The sequence below is a fragment of the Ictidomys tridecemlineatus genome, chromosome 12 (assembly GCF_052094955.1).
Source record: "Ictidomys tridecemlineatus isolate mIctTri1 chromosome 12, mIctTri1.hap1, whole genome shotgun sequence".
In the NCBI taxonomy this organism is placed as follows: domain Eukaryota; kingdom Metazoa; phylum Chordata; class Mammalia; order Rodentia; family Sciuridae; genus Ictidomys; species Ictidomys tridecemlineatus.
This window is the reverse complement of record NC_135488.1, coordinates 107,447,570-107,463,967: the sequence shown is the minus strand read 5'-3', so window position 1 is coordinate 107,463,967 and position 16,398 is coordinate 107,447,570.

Here is a 16,398-nt window from a genome sequence, read left to right as displayed (position 1 = left end):
ATTGTTCTAAAGAGTCATTAAAAAAAAAGAAACTTTGAATGTTTTAAGGCATGTTCACTTTTACTTGGAATCATAAAAACCTTAGCCACAACCATCTTGCAGTTTCAATCCTTCCTCTCTAGCTACCATTTCTAGATTTAAAACCCTGGAAAAAATATAATTTCACCAGCCATCACTAGTACCCAGTGTCAGCAGCTCATATAAAACCTGGGAAAATATAGTCGGGATTAAAGAAATCTGTAAAACTGTGAAGTTGGGCCATAGCATATAAAATGCAATTCATTTTACTGAGTACATAATTTATTAGGAAAGCTCTTCATTTGTAGGAAATCTGTTTGACATGTTATCCATGGTAAAGGCTTACATTTTTTTAGTAGAACCAAAAAAATGTATAAAATATGGATAAACAAAAAATGGATAAAATAGTTTCTAGAACTAGAACCAACAGCATTTCTCATGTGCTCTGGCCCTGATGCATGTCACCCCTGTTTTCTCATGCACCACCATGTCCACTATTGAATCCACTGCTGCAAGTAGTGAGGATTCAACATTGAACTCTCATTAATGTTCTCCTCTAGTTTTATGAGTTTTGTCCAACTTTCTAGAGGATGGACTTTATTTTGTATAGATTCTTCTCAGGAAAACATGAGTTACAACAATTTTACCCACAATTTTGGACAACTTTTAAAAATAAGAGCCCTTCATTTTCAAATCCCTTTCCCCAAAAGACAGTGAAGAAAAGTCACTGTCACAAGCACTTTCATGTGGCCACAGTCCCCTGTGCTCCTAGACACATGATGTTCTTGTACTTCTGAGCTGCCTAATCCCCGAAGCCACAGAATCTTCACAGATCTGCAAATGGAGAAGGGTCTTGGGTGTGGAGATCAGCTTTAGTTTTAATAAAGTTCTTGTCCTTCTGCAATTTTCCAAGCTCCATTTATTTTCGGAAAGGAAAAGCCTGCTTCACTCCTCAAAGTGAGGATCTGAGATATTCTACCCTCCTGTCACCTCTGGGATTCCTTGACTTTGGAGCCAAGGGTAGAGAAGTCTCATTCATTTCACTGGGGGGTGAGGCAGGAGGAGGCTGAAGGGCAACACATTCTGTGGTCATTGATCAGTGAAAGGCAGGGTGAGAGGAAACTGAGAGAAGGCCCCACCGAACCCTAAAAGAGGATCTAGGCGACTGTCCTGATGATGCTGTCCTTTTCCAACCATTTCCATTCCTGGAGCTGTGAGTAGCCAGGGAGCTTACACAGGCCAAGCCTCAGCCTGCCCATGGTTGATGAGAGGTCTCATGGTTAGAGGATGGCAGTGGGAGATTATTAACAATGTCCATGATCTCATAAATTTCTTATTTAAACCTTTATACCCAGGGCAATGTGTCCCAGGGAAAAGCTCAGCTTGACTCTTTCTAATATATTTAGGGGATTTCACATTGAAAAGGCAATAAAAGATCAAATTTTTAAAAACTCTTGCTCTAGGATTTGCATTTTCATCATTTGTACCAAAAGACAAACAGCAGATTTATCAGGCAAACCAAGGAACTGTACTTTGGATCCAGCAAAAAGCCAAGGTATGCAGAACTAGAGCAGGAGTGACTTAGAAAGCACCCATAGTCTTTCCTGGCATCTATACACCTAAGCCAAGGCCATTGCTCGAGCGTGTATCATCTTTGTGCCTTGTTTCATTTTCTTTACAAAACAGATGACACATCTCCTCCATATCATTGCCCTGGCTGTGAGAAGACTTTGGGCAAGTTACCTAAACTCTCAATGTGCTTGTCTCTTTAATTATAATTCAATATAAATATTTTCTTTTGCAATGCAGTTGTGAAAAATCACATAAATCAAGCATAATGATGTATGCAAGCTGTAGTATTTGCTAAATGGTAGATTTTACATATATGCCATTTTAAAATAATTTTAAGATCCTTGTGCATGTGAACATTGTCTTTTAACTCATTGTAACCCACAGCAGCTAGACTAAGCTCAAACATTAATTAAATCGTGGCATAGAGGAAAGTTGAGGCAATCTGCTTAGCTGTTTTCTGTGTGGCTTGAGGAAATTCCTTAAATTCTCCGTCACAATTTATCACTTAAAAATTCACAGAAGAATAGTAAGTATGTCATAGGGTTATGTAAAGATTATATCTCATATTAAGGTAGTTAGCATGAACCCTGCCAAGTAAATATTCAACAAATATTGAGGAGAGCAACTCACTCAGAACATTCTAGGTGAGACCAGCCAGGAGCGACCGTTCCTGCAAGTGGGATTCAGCCTCTCTGCCTCTTCCTAGTACTCATGGCCCCTGCAGAGGACCGGGGCCCTCTGTGTAGAAGTGGAAGCTGAAGTCCAGAGAACTATGGGACAGGTCCAGGCCACACAGGGAGCTAATGGCCAAGCAGAGTGGAGACCTGACTGTTTCACAGTTCCCCAGGGTCTGACCTCTCTGCCACCTCCCCTTTCTGTGCCTTTTGACCCACAGCAGTGCACAGCAAGGCCTTTGACAAATAAACAGTGGCCAAGAGATTAAACTGCACCTGAGGCTGGTTATGCAGGTTCACTTAGCATTTGAACCAAGAGCGGAAACTCAGCTATACCCAAACTGCAAAGGGATTAACCCATTCAGACTCAGCCCCCGAATGTGCATGTAGTAAGTACAAAAAGGGTGGGAAGAACAACATCCCAGAGAAATACACCGTGAGAGCAGGACTGCAGAGAGGAGAACACAACACAAACAGGAGGACTCACCCACACCCACACATCCCCCAGGCACATGCACACACTGGTCCCCCCTCATCGCTGCCTGTTGTAGTGGGTGATACAGCTGTCCACTCAATGTTTAAATTCCAAATCTTGGAGTCCTTCCTGAAACCTCTCTTTCCTGTATCCCAGTCGTGTCCACCCACTCCTCCACATACATATTTCAGCCATTTGGACATCGCACTAGCTTTACTTCTAAATACATCCTGCACACCATCACCTCTACCAGGTCTCCACCACTGTGCCTCCTGCCCAATCTTCTGTAACCCTAACTGGTTACCTCCTATTACCATATCCCTCTCTGCTCTCTTGCCTATTCTCTGCCGGAGGACTCGACGCACAACTATTCTCCTGCCTTTATTGACCTCTGTTCATAGCTCTCTAATAAGATCATTACAAGGAAAATGAGATCCAGACTCTTATCTTGTCCTGTAAGGCCTCATGCTATCTGGCCCCTGCCTGCCTCTCATCCTCTGTCCCTCTCTTTTCTTGCTGTAGAACAAATTACTACAGCATCAAACAGCCATTTAATAGCTCCCAGGACCATGGGTCAGGAGTTCAGCACAGCATGGCTGGATTCTCTGCAGGGATCACAAAGCTGCAATCCCAGTCTTGGCAGGAAGAGTTCTCTTCTAGAGCCCCTGGGGAAAACGCCACTTTCAAACCTGATTATTGGCAAAATTCAGTTCCTTGAGGTTGTAGGACTGAGGCTAGGCTTCCTTGCTGGCTGTCAGCCACAGGGCCACTCTCAGCTCCCCTGGGCCACTCACACTTCTTTCCACAGGGCCTGCTCCATCTTTAAGTTGGTGAAGGTGCATTGATTTCTCCTTGGGCCTGAAATCTCTCTCTCTTCTCTAGCTGGCTGGAGAAGAGACTCCCCTTTGAAGGTTCACATGCTCAGGCCCAGGCCTACCTAGATCATCTCCCTTTCTAAGGTCAATCGTACTATACAACATCACCAAATCTTGGAGATAAAATCCTTCATTGTCATAGCTCCTGGGATTGTGAGGCTGTGAACGTGGGTGGAGGAAGTGAGAAACCCCAGGAGCCATCTTAGAATTCTTCCCACCACAATTATATTTTGAAATTCTTCTTAATCATTTTATCCACTCCACTGCAGCCAAATTGGGCTTCTTTCTATGCCTTGATCAAGCCAGTATTGCTCTTACCTCAGGGCCTCTGCATTTGTCATTTCTTCTGTTTGAATGAAGTTTTCTCAAAAATCGGCTTTGCAGCAAGGGCTTTCTGACCTTCCTATTTAGAGCTCTCCCTTCTGCATCTTCCCGGAAATTCCCTCCGTCCAGTGGTCTTCTAGCCCTCATTGTCATCTGTATATCCCTCACTTACTTGTTTCTTGTTTGCTGTCTTTCACTACATCCCTCCATCCATACATGCTCCTTGAGGGAAAGGATTTGTTGTGTTCATGGGTCTGCAGTAACTGGATCAGAGCCGGCACCTAGTAAGCACCTACTGTTATCGACTGGGCACACAGATGAATGTGTGTTTTGTAGCAGGTGAGGAAACCTGCTAAGTCATGACAGTTGCAGCAGGGAGTAGTGAGGAAGATGCGGTGTTTGACTAGTGCACGGGCCTTGAATGACTGATTAAGGATCTGAGCACAATCCTGGATCTCTCTTGGGGAGCCTGAAGGTGCTAGAGGATGTGAGCACTCCCCAAGACAGTTCTAGCTCCAGATGAATCTCTAACGCACACCCCTATGTTTAGGAATCATTGACCCTTGAGCTTAGAGGAGGAGGAGCACTTGTGTGCTTAGGGTAGGTGACCTGGAACACCTCCATGTTCTACTCTGCCCCCTGATTCACTAGGGGAACGCATCTGCCCACATAATTTACCTTGTTCAACAACAATGGATGTAAAGATGATCTTGGATTTGCATGATGCTCACTCAAAGCACCAAACAAAAGTATTTGCAATGATACTCATTTAAGGTTGGATTCTGGACACCTGTAAGGGCTGTAGAATGCGGACACAGTTGTCTTAATGGCCGTTCTCACCATCAAGTCTCAGGATGTGTCCCCTTCCCATCTGCCAGTGGGACACAGTGAATGTGGATGTGAGTCTCCTCGTCTGCAGTTCATTAAGCCCTTCCTTGGCACCATATTATTTTAAAAAATCCCTCATGGTTTGTTGTGAGGGAGAAAGAATTTCCCTGAGTGACACATATTGGCGACATGTGTGTAATAAACTGCCGGGTTTTAGCACCCCTTGATAATTACATTTTTTGCTATATCAGCAGTTTTAACACATTTTCTTCCTAGTTACTTGGGGTTTAATTGTATTTATGCCCAGACACTAACATATGGTGTTAGATTCTCAATTGTGAATAAGATTTGTTTATACTTTTTATTGTGAAGTGCTGTCTTTTCTCATTTCCTATCATTTTGGTCAGTAATTTTATTGAATTTTTATTGATGGGGCATGTATTAAGAGAGCTTTGTAATTCTGAACCAAGGGTCTTTGCTTGGCAGTATCAAATTCTAGCAAGTGACAAAACTTATTAAATACATATTACGTACACATACACACAAAGCCATATCGCTAGCTAGGGTATGATAGTGTATATGTGACTGTGAATGAGTGTATAATTTTAAAACCAATGATGATATTTATTCATATTTAATGGATGAATAGTCTCCGCTATGAATATTTGAATTAATAGAAATAACTGTTTTCCCTCAGTATCTATAACTGCAGGGATTGGTTGGACCCCTCTTCAGATGCCCCAATCCATGGATGCTCAAGTCCCGTATATAAAATGTGCACATAATGTCTGCATTTGTAAATACTTTAAATCATTTCTAAATCACTTATAATATCTAATATTATGTAAGTGCTATGCAAATAGTTGTTCTTTTGTGTTGTTTGGGGAATAATGAAAAGAGAAAAGTCTGTACATGTTCAGTATACTCACAGTTCCTTTTTAAAAATATTTCCAATCTGTGGTTGGTTGACTCTGCTTATGTGGAGCCTATGGAAGTGGAGGGCCACTTGTTCCCCTGTGATGCTGTAGATATGTGGTCTGTGGCCGACTTTCAGCTAACTGAGCCGTGGACAAAGTAAACTAAAAATGTGGTACCTGTTTAAGAGTTTTAGTGGTCAGCCAGGAATTTCCTCTCTGGTTACCCCCTAATAAACTGAGATTTCACTCATGTGAAGTGACAGCATTGCAGGGTTTGATCCGGCTTATGAGATTTTGCCAAGCGTTTCTATGTCCCCTGGGCTTGAGAAGAAAATACATAATTAATTTTTGCCCAGGCCTGTGGGAGTACACAGGACGTGTCATAAAACAAGCTACTGGCATTCCTAGACTTGGAGGGTATTCGTTTCACGAGAAAGACTGAGGAAGAAGCTATTAGTAAAACTATGTTGATCTTCTTTCAGGAGACGGAAAATTGAGCCTCGGGGTGAAAAGGAGAAGGTTCAGAAAGAATAGCTGATGTGTCTGAGATAATTATGTTTACACGGGTAAGAGGTGTCAAAGTGACATTACTCATGAGACTGATTGGAACAGAATGTTGCAAATCACTTTCAAGATTTTTTTTGGACTTCCCCATATTTTTGGAGGTTGGAGTCAGGATTACTGGCTTTGGTAATTAATCCTTCCCAGCCTGCATTCTTTGCTACTGAGCATACAGTGATTCAGGGGCCCAACCTGCTAAATCAAGATAATGCTTGACCCCTGGAAGCAGAAGCCTTTTTCTTCAGTTAGCCAGAGAAACTAAACCCAGGAGCACAGTTGGTAAAATCAGCAGAGTTCCTATTAGAAGAGTTGCGGAGGAAATTTAGAATGTCTATTTGATATTGGAGGGCATTTTGAGAATATCGTATACACAGTTGTAAACCTAGAGGACAATGTTGATGGACATTGAGTGCGAGTTCAGACTATTGGGCCCTTAAAACTGTAATAGTTTCAAAAAACACATTCATTTCAATATAAGTTAATCATAGTTTATCTGTCATGGCTGCTACGTTTGCTTGTTTATCTTGGTTTCACGTGAGCCTATCCCAGCAGTGTAGAAAGACATGCCATTGGTTTGGTTTGGCCAAAGCAAAGATGTTTGTGAGATTATTTTGTCAAATAGACTATGCCAGTCCACAATTAGTTCTAAGCCTTTAGACAACAGCTCCAACTCTTCTGGGATTGTGGAGATAAAACCTTCTCTTTGCTTTTTGTCAAGAAACCCATTTTTCTATGAAACCCATTAAGTTTTATAAGAAGAAAAGAGAGGATTGGTCCCTTTTGAGAGTTAAGATCAAAGGGGTCATATTCTCTAGCATCCTGGTCATGGGAGACTGGCACAGGTAGGTGCTCTAAGAAATATTTAAGTAAATAAATAAAATGAAATGGTGGTTTTCCATTGTTTTCAAAAATAATTTTGTTAGTCATTCAAACAGCATGAACTTGAAAGTTTTGAGACTGGAGAGAAAAACATTTTGATCAAGTTTCTAGTCATGGATTTCCTACTTCACAAATACTAAAGCCTTTTTTTTTCTTTTTCTTTTTTTTTTTTTTTTTGTGTGTATAAAGGCCAGTCTGAGGTGGGATGAGCCAAGATAGGGAGAAATATCTTGTGTTTTGGAAAACAAACAGCGCGTTAGATATCTTCCTGTTCTCTGCTTCCCACTCGGGCTTCACAGGGCAACCGGAGCTTCCATTCACTGTGGTCCTGTTGCTCTGTCCCATGACTGTTCTCGTATTCTATCTACCCTTCTAGATGAAGCCCTTCTTGAGAGCAATGTTTAAATGAGTTAGCTGCTTTGACATCCTAGGGGTTACTTCGTGCTTACAATATACTACATACTCGAGGCTCATAAAGAGGGGACCGGAAGCATTAAATTATTTTGAAACACAGTGTTGCTTCAGCTCTGGTGTGTGGTGTGTGTGCTTGTCTCACCCAGGTGTTACCACCCTCATCCAATTGTGTTTTTGCCTTACCACATTTAACCTACACTTAATTTTGTACTCCAGACAACTTGCCATCTCATATGCACCACACACACTCATCACAACACTTACTCATATTGTAGAGCCTGTTCTGATTTCTAGTTTATAAAAACAGAACATTCCACTGTTTTGTTTGTTTGTTTGTTTTGGTTTTGTTTTTTGTTATTCCTAGAAGCCAGGTCTCTTCATTGTTCAGATCTTGAGGCCCCCAAAGTCTCAGCCAAGGCAATGTCTGGGGGGCCATCCTTAGGCATTTTGTTTTTTAGGACTCAGCTGATCCGCAGTTGGAAATGTAGGCGTTGTTCCTTAAGCTCACAGTCTTTACTCAGTGAAACCTCTTTGCCTGGTTGTGTTGTCCCAGAGCAACTCTGAGAAGCTTCAGCTCTGTAAACACTGGTCTTTGGAGACTGAGAAAAAGTTGGTGAATCTCATGCTCCTTTTAATGTCAAAAGTCCTAGTTTTATATAGAGAGAAAAAAAAAAAGTGAGACGAAGTTTCTTCCTTCCATGCCACAGCACAATGGAAACTTTAGAGGAAGGGTTTGCAAGTTGTTTAAGGTCTGAAATATTTGCTCGCTGCCTTTGGAGAACACGTGTTTGAGGCTGAGAATCTTATCAGGAGATAAGGGCAGAAAGGCTGCCATCCCACATTCCACAAACTCACTTCCAGATGGTTTGGAGACTAAGGGGTGAAAAACTCAAGCTCTTCAATCAAGCCAAGCAGCCCACACCTTTATTGGTCCATTTGTTCAGCAGCCTGTCACAGGCCCCTAACATCTCAGAATCAGCCAGGGTGGTTCTTAATTAAGTCCTCAGGACAGCATTTTGGTGGGGGCAATTCATTTACTATTGAAAACAAATTGAAAGCTCCACATTTTTTTTAATCGTCTCTCTGTGTGTGTGTGTGTGTGTGTGTGTGTGTGTGTGTGTGTGCCTGCTTTAGTGGTTACTGTTATCTGGAGTTTCTAGCTTAGTCCAAATAGCAACGATGATTTTTTTTTCTTTAAAGATTCATTTGATCTTTTGTTTCATTACTTTTTCTTTCTTTACATTTCATTTTCTAAATCAATCTGGCCATCTGAGATGAATGTAGAGAGATTTTCTTTTCCTTGGTACCAGCGAACAATGACAATTTCCAGAGTCTTTTGTGTGTGTGTGTGTGTGTGTGTGTGTGTGTGTCTGTGTCTGTGTGTCTCTGTGTATGTGTATTTTAGTTGTAAAATACCACAATTATAATTTTAACTTCTTATAAAAAAGTTAAGCTTTCATGATTCTCTATCCCAGGTTAAAATTTGGTTGTAAACACTTCCGGTCAACTTAATTCTAATAAGAATTCCTTGAGAACTTATTGTGAGATGCCTTTGTATATCTTTTAGTAAGAAAGGGAAATGAAGGCCCCTGCCCTTGAGAAATTTAGTCTCACTTTCTGAGAAAATATACACTCAAATTTTTCATTTGGAAATAATTTTTCATTTAAGGAAGAATTGCAAAGATAAAATGAAATGTTCCCACATACACTCCACCCAACTTCCTCTAATGTTATATAACTATCATATAATTACCATGCCAAACAGATACATTAACTGGGCACAGTTCTTAAATGGCAAACTTACAGACTACTCAGTGCTATGATCTGAATGTGTATGTCCTTCCAGACTTCAGATTTTGAAACAGAACTCCTGAGGAAATAGCTCTAGGAAGTGGAGCCTTGGGGAGGTGGATTAGGTCCTCAGAAGAGCTTCCTGAATGGAATGGGGGCCCTTGCAGATGAAGCTTGAATTTGTTAGACCCCTTTGCCCTTCTGCCATCTGAGGGTAAAGGTGGTACCATGATTCCCCAGCTTCTGGAACTATAAGCAACAGATTTGGATGTTCATGAATTGCCCAGTCTCTGGCATTTTGTTTTACCAGACCACATGAACTAAGGCACCCCATTTTCCACCTATACTTTTTTTCTCTTTCCTGATCAAATCCCCACATTGCATTTAGACATCACATCTCTGTACAGCAGTTTCTTTGTCCCTTCTTGTCTTCCATGACCTTGACATGTAGGAGGACAGTGGTAGGACGTTTTGTAGAATGTCTCTCTGAACTCATCTTTTCAATGCCTACAGCAAGTCAGCTTCTTTCAGAATTCTCTTTGAAGACATTGTGAAAAGACTGAAATCCTATAGAGTAAAAGGTAAGAAATGAGATCCAAAGGATGAAAATAGGACTTGCCCTGAGACAGCTTGTTGAACTAAGACCAGGATCCAGCCCCCCTGACTTTAAAGGCAGTGTCAGAATTATGTCCCTTTCCTTTGTGGAATCCAGGGAAAACATGTTCCTAGGGGAGATTGATGGCCAGAATGGCATCAATTCGATGACACTATGATGCATAGAGCTTACACAACAAGCACTCAGTGACTTGAATTAAATTGTGTTTTTGAGAATCAAAATGCTGGGAATGTCTGTAGATGCTTCTCCCAAATGAGACTTAAAAACTGTGGCAGGTGAGAACTAAGGAAGTCTGAGCAAGATGCAGAAACAACAGCAAAGTTGCCTGGACTAACTAAGGTGTCCAGAGAAGCTCCTCCAACAGTGGACAATGTTGCCCAACCTGAGGCAAATTCTTCTTCTCACCCATATTCCTATAGGAAAGGACAGAAATGTCCCATGATCTGATAGCACTTCCTTTCATAAAATCCTTGAGATCCAAGAGCACAGAGTGTGGGTTCTTAGTCGTGTGTCTGAAGTTCAGTCTCCCTGATTTCACAGACCATTTGCTCAGGTCCAGGTAGGACCTTGCAGAGCACTGTGATCCTCAAACCTCAGAGTTTAATATGTGGAGTGAATAATTAGGTCAACCAGTCCAACACTGCAAGTGTGGAGTTGTTGGGAATTGTGTAACCCAGAATCATATTGAGTGTTCCAGAAAGCGAGCTCATGATTCATCATTCTTGATCAGAAACTGGCCCTTGGTTCTCCAGACTGTGTCATCTTCCTGGATGCCGAGAGGCTGTCTCCTGACACCCTGTATTGGCCTCTCACCAATTTGCATCAGGTGCAGCATTGGTTCACGTTGTGCTTAGGAGCAAATACAGAGGAAGCAGGAGACTTGACTGGAAATAAGATCCCCAGAAATGATGATGGGATTTGAGAAAAGTGATGAGAAGCTGTGTTTCCCCCAGCTGTGCTCTTTTTGAGTTCAGCTAGACTGGTGGTTTACAGGTTTGAAACTAATAAGGATCTTTAGAGCTGCCCTAGCAGCGGCAGCGTTATGGAAGAGGGTCAGTAAAATCCTTTGCTGCAAAACATAAAACAAAAGTTGTAACAATGAACCAAATGGTCTATTGCATTGTATCCAAAAGTGAGGATTCTGTCATCAAACAAATCTGGTTTCATATACCAGCTCAAATTGCTTACTATCTATGCTCTTGAGGCAATTTGATTAATATTCCTGAGTCTTAGTTTCCTCATTTTTAAAGCAAAAATAATAGCTATAATTTCAAGTTTATAAGTGAGGATTAAATGTTTTAGGGAATGAGAAATGCTTCTCACAGCACCTGGGGACTTAGGAGTGTGCTAGCTATAAAGGCTCTTCCACCTGTAACGTTCCATGTGGTTCTGTGAGGTGGACCTAGAAGGTTCTACAGGAGCACTATCCCTGTGGTCACCATCTTCAGCTTTGTTGAGGTCAGGCACTGGCAGGGCAGCTTGTCAGCCCAACCCAGGAAACAGGAGAAAGTCAAGGAAGGTAGTCTAGGCTTCCCAATGTCATCAGAGCTTGAGAGTTGGTGAGTAGATGACAAAACCTTTTCTGACCCTTACCAGGATGAGAAACTTGGAGTGTCACTGTCCTTGGTCTCCTTTTTCTCTTGCCCCAACTGCACAGGGCTATTCTGGGTCTATGTATTTTGGGAACTGTAATGAGGTGCCTGTCATCATGCCTTGCCATTTTCAGGCAGCTTTTACTGGCCGCCTGGACACTGGAACAACCTAGCAATTTAAGAGCTATAGTGGATGAGGCTGGAAATAGAGAGGCTGAGGCTACAGCAGGCTGGACTGGGAGTGGGGAATGTGCATCCTCGCCTTCACAAAAGAGGAACGCTAACGTGGCTAGAGATCACACACATGCAAACAGCGTTCCTAAAGGACGTGTGCAGCCCAGTTTCCTGGCTCTTGGACCACACCTTTGGAGAACGCAGAAGAATGGGTGATGTCTTAAGCAGAAAGAACCACCTTTACCTGTTGTTGACTTGGCTGAACAATGGGCTTTCTTTATTTGCCAAGGACAGGCTCTGTCCGAGTTGCCTGACCTTGATTCATTTTTGAGCTCAAATTCTACTAACATGGGAATAAATCCTAAGAAAGTAAAGCTGTCAGTTACAGCAGCTTCTGAGGCAAAGTCCAACCTTTATAAATGCCTTCACATTCCAAATGACCAATCATTCTTTTCCTATGGCACACAACATTCTAGAATTTCAAAGCAGGTCTTCCTGGACATGATTTCTCATAGCCTGTTGTAACTGTGAAACTATGAGGTCATTTGTGGCTGCAATTATTCCTAGAACTGCAGTATTCCACTCAAAAAGCACCTATTCTCTGACACTACTGCAGAATCTTTGTAAAGACCTAAATGCGGATTGATGTCTAATTCAAAGAATCCCACATTTTACCTTCTCTGGTGACTGGGAGTAAAACGTTGCACGTGTTATGTTTTGCTCACGTTTCCAAATAAAAACATCGTCCGGCTTTAAACACAGGATAAAGGAAATGCTTGTCTCTAGGAGCCGACACTTCCCTGGTCATATTTCAGATACAATTAGCCTCCATTGATGGCGGTGGTTGATCTAGCAAGTGAGCAGCTAATCTTATCTGGGTTCACAAATGGCTCAGATGGTAGCTTGTGACTTTGATTACTGGAAGACTGGACCCCATCAGACAGCTCTGTTCCAAACAGTGGTCCTTTCAGCCTCCTGCTCCTGGAGATCAAAGCACTCTCCCTTCTCCCTATCTGCAGGGAAGCTCATTAGAGGGAGGCTGTCAGGGTTATAATCATGCAACAGTTTTACTTCTGGGTTATAGCGCTTTCCCCTTCTTATCAGCCTGTGAGGTCCAAAGTGAGAAGGATAAAGGAGGTACCGATGACATCTGATACGTTTAATAGGCTCAGTAGTGACTGCCTGGGCCTCAGCGCTCTGCCCTGCTGCCGCCTTGACTACTGAAGGACTCCCCACTCCAGATGGGCAGGGATTAGACTTTCTTCCTTCAGGGGTAGGAAGGTGGAGTTGGTGGGGGGGCACTCAATGGTGCCCAAACCGTTACAAAGAACTACAGAAGTACGGGCTCAACTAAAAATGGAGTTTCCAATTCCAAAGGTGATCTGTCTTTAAATTTCAATAGTTTTGTAAACTTGGAGCTTTTGCTGTGAACCTCAGGAAAAATAATGGTTTCCTCGTGGGTTTTGTATGAAGATTTCAATAATTCCCTCTCCCAGGAAGCCTTCTATTATAACACATAAAGAAGTCAAAAGTCAGGGTGGATAATGCTCCAGTGTACACACAGGGTCAGAATATAAAATCAGTGTTTCTCCCTCCCCAATCTGAGTTGAAACACCCCCACTGAGTCGGATCCCCTTCTTCTGTATTCCTGTAGTCCCCAGAGTTATCTGTGATACCATGCGTACCATGCCTGACTTTCTTTTGATTTGCCTTTCTTCTCCCTGGAGTTTCATGGAATATCAAAGGATGCCTCCACCTCACCCACAGTTCAAGTTAAATGAGTGGGTTTTTGTTCACAGTGAATATCATTCCATATACTGAAATGACTTGTAAATCACAATGAAAAGGCATTGTACTTTTTATTGTTGAACATCAGTTTTATCTGAGCTTTACAAGAACCCATATGGATGACCTAATGCTTTTATTCTGGGTAGAATGCAAGAATGTACGTTTCTAACAAGTTCTCACTTGGGGAACCACTGATCTAATCTAATCTTATTATTTATAGATAAGGAAATTGAGGACTGTATTGCAGAAGTGGATTGCCCAAGGCCACACAGCCAGCCAGAGATCATGTGTTCTTATTTATAAATCTTTTATCAAAGTAAGCTCTCTCTTTTTTAGGTATCTCTCTCGGGGTGTGTGTGTGTGTGTGTGTGTGTGTGTGTGTGTGTGTGTAAAATATATAGACCAACTTTACCTGTTATGGACTTATCTTATGTTGTAGGGGGGGACAGGGGCGGGGCTCAATTCATGTTAATTAACTTCCTTTTAAACCTGGGTCTCTTAATTCTCAAGCTCATGGTCATTTTACAACATGCTGTTTTCAGGTTAAAAACACTTGCTGCCTCATGATGGCTCAGTTTTTCTCTGTATTTGTCCCTCCTGTTCTTTATAGATGGATTGATGTTTTATAAATGTCCAGGGGAACTCAAATCACAGAAAGACAAGAGAGTAACTCTGACTAGCTCTGGGTAGACTGGTCTCTTTGTGACGTGCCTCAACTCTGACCTGGGGAAGGTCTTTTCCATCACTGCTGGAAGCAGGAGAAGGTACAGCATTAATGGGAGTGGGTGCTTTGGAGCTGGATTGGCCTAAATTTATTTTCACTAACTTATATATCCTTGTGATATACAATCGCTTCAGGAATGTCACCTCTAGGAGCTTTGTCTTGTCACTCTGTGAAGTAGGAGACATATCTACTTCATAGGGTTACTTTGAGAATGAAAATAAGTCATTTGAAGTCATCCTTGCAGGGTAACTGGGAGAGGCTCCGTCCTTGGTTTTCCGGACACTTCTCTTCTTCCCCTCTTCACTCTCTTTCTCTCTGCCCCCACTACCACCTCAAACTGACAGAACTTGAGTACAAAATGCAACTTTTGTAGGAAAAAAAAAGCAACATATACTATCTTCCTCCCATGTCCTTTGATTTACTTACTCTTCTTTCTTCAAGACTAATTTAACTATGGAATTTTATTTTAACTCCATTTAAAACTTTTAAGAAAGGAATTATTTGTAGCTAAAATGATGATCCTTTCATTAAAAATAATTTGGAAAGCATTAGTACTAATTTCAATTAAAGCGGAATTTATATCTGACACATTATCGCTTATATGATGAAAGCAAGTCAGGCACTCCTCAGCAATCAGTGACAAACTTATCAGAATATTAATCTCCTTGGTGGATTCTAAGAGAATCAATAACTAATCAGTCACTGATTGCTAATATAATAGATTACCCTTTTGCTAAGATGGATGATAATTTAAGCTTTAACGAATATATTTCTTTAATTGACAGAAATCATGACTCAATTTTATTTATTTTGACCATAGAGTAAAAATCAGAATATTTTGATTGAATAAAGTTTTAATTAACCTTTTTGGAAAAATAATAAAATCCATCAATTCTATCTTAAACAATGAACACATATCTAAAATGTTTATTAATTATACAATCTTAGTAGTGGACCCTAGAAGTGTTTTTAAGGCTCTATGTGGTCTATTTTTAGAATACAGTTATTTTAACCATCAAAAATCTCATGGTCTATGATTTTAGTTGCAGAATTTCTGAAAAATTGGACCCATGTTTGTTGAACCAGGCCAGAAGTAGCTGTTATGGTTTGTGGTCCTGAATAAATTTGGTCAACTTCCTTGTGATCATTTTTTGTTCCCATGATGAAGTGGGGGGATTCCATTACTAGAGGAGAGCACTAACCTGCATTCTGGTTAACTTGGCTTCTACAGATGTACCCCCACCTGCAGGTCATTTCACTGGGTTCTCCCAAGTAGGTGGCATGAGATGTTCTCAGCCCATGAGTGTAACCATGGATGCCATCACAGGGGGAGCCTGTCCATTCCCCTGTGAGAAGATGTTAGCCAGTGGCCCACTCTGGTCCACCCTGCTCTTCATTCCTTGGGAGGAGGAGGGATTCACTCAGTGGTCAGTTGGGAGAATAAAATAGATTCAGTTGTCAGCTGCATTCTTAGATCCCCGCCTGCCTGCCCCGAGAGAACAACCCAGAGCCTAAGATTCTGCCCCTTTAGTGTCTTCCTAGTAGGCCAGCATTGCCAATTTCTGGAAGGTGAGTTTGTCTAAAAGTAGAATGAAATATTCACAAACCCACTTTGTTAAAACTCTAAAAGCATAATTCCTTGGTGTCTAACAGATTGAACTTAGGATAAAAGGGTAATGTAGCTATCCCCAGTGGAGTATGTTGAAGTCTGAATTCCCAAGGCCTAAGGCAAGCTGCTCCAGATCCAGGTGTGGACAGCTAAGTCATGTCAGGCTCAATACAGTTTTGATAGCTGAAAGATGGACCAGAAATGTGAAGGCTTCTTGTGATTCTCCCTTTTCAGATGTTGATCTAACAAGGTAAAAATGGGTCCTGTGATCGATTCGTACCCTGTATTCTCACCCATTCCACTGACACCTTTGCAGTAGATGCAAATCTTCCCAGCCTTTAGTTTTCTTCAGATGAAGGCTGCCCTTGGAAAAAGGGTGAGTGTTTTTAAGTTTTATGAATGAGAGAAGAAGCCTGTCTAGTTGACGTCTAAGCTTTCTGGAGAGCAGACAGAGGTGTTATAAATGGTCCAGTGAAGACACCAACCACAGTTGTCATTTGATTGTGTGTTTTTTGCTGTCTCCATAAAGAGATGTGTCTTTATGTTTCTTCCTAAAAACTTTAGCCT